Genomic DNA, 840 nt, shown 5'->3' with positions numbered 1-840 from the left:
AGCGAGGGAGAAACTTGGTGAAACCATATTGGTGGTAACCTCAGGCGAAACATGTTTTAAAATAACCAAGGACAGAGTGACAGAGATGGTGGACCTCCGAGCCACACACGAAGAGACTGACACGAGGATGATGATACATGCAAAGCATGCTGCAGAAAGCTACCAAAGGGTCGTCGTGATTTCAGAAGATACAGATGTATTTGTCATTCTCCTCGGCCTTCACTCACAAATTGGTGCCAGAATCCTTTTGAGAAGTGGGGAAAAAAATCAGATGAGACTAATCGACATATCAAGGTTGGGTACAATACTTGGGAGGGATGTGTGTACTGCCTTAATCGGTCTACATGCATGGACTGGATGCGATTCAGTCAGCTCATTTGCTGGTCAGGGGAAGATAAAAGCAGTCAATCTGATCTGCAAGCACCAGAAATATAGGGAAGTGTTTATGTCTTTAGGGCAGGAGTGGTGTGTCACGGAGGCGATGTTAGAAACTGTCGAATCCTTCACCTGTAACATGTATTGTTTGAACACGAAGGCGAAAGAGGTCAACACACTCCGATATGAAATGTCCTGTTCGAAAAAAGGTGACATAACATCTGGACAACTACCCCCGTGCAAAGATGCCTTAAAAGAGCACACAAACCGTGCTAACTAACAATCCGCCATTTGGAGAAGAAGTCTCCAGAACTCGCCCGAGATTTAAAATCCAACCGGACATGGGTGAAATCTGGATAGAGGCCAACTGGAGATATGCTGGCTTACAGGAGCACCAGCACCAGTTGTTGTGCTTGCATTGATGTCGTGTAAGTGTCCTCGTCGTTGCATCGAGGACTGTCCCTG

The sequence above is a fragment of the Priapulus caudatus genome, unplaced genomic scaffold (assembly GCF_000485595.1).
Source record: "Priapulus caudatus unplaced genomic scaffold, Priapulus_caudatus-5.0.1 Scaffold1814, whole genome shotgun sequence".
NCBI classification, from domain to species: Eukaryota; Metazoa; Priapulida; class Priapulimorpha; order Priapulimorphida; family Priapulidae; genus Priapulus; species Priapulus caudatus.
The sequence above is the reverse complement of the archived record's forward strand: the minus strand, read 5'-3'. Positions refer to the sequence as shown.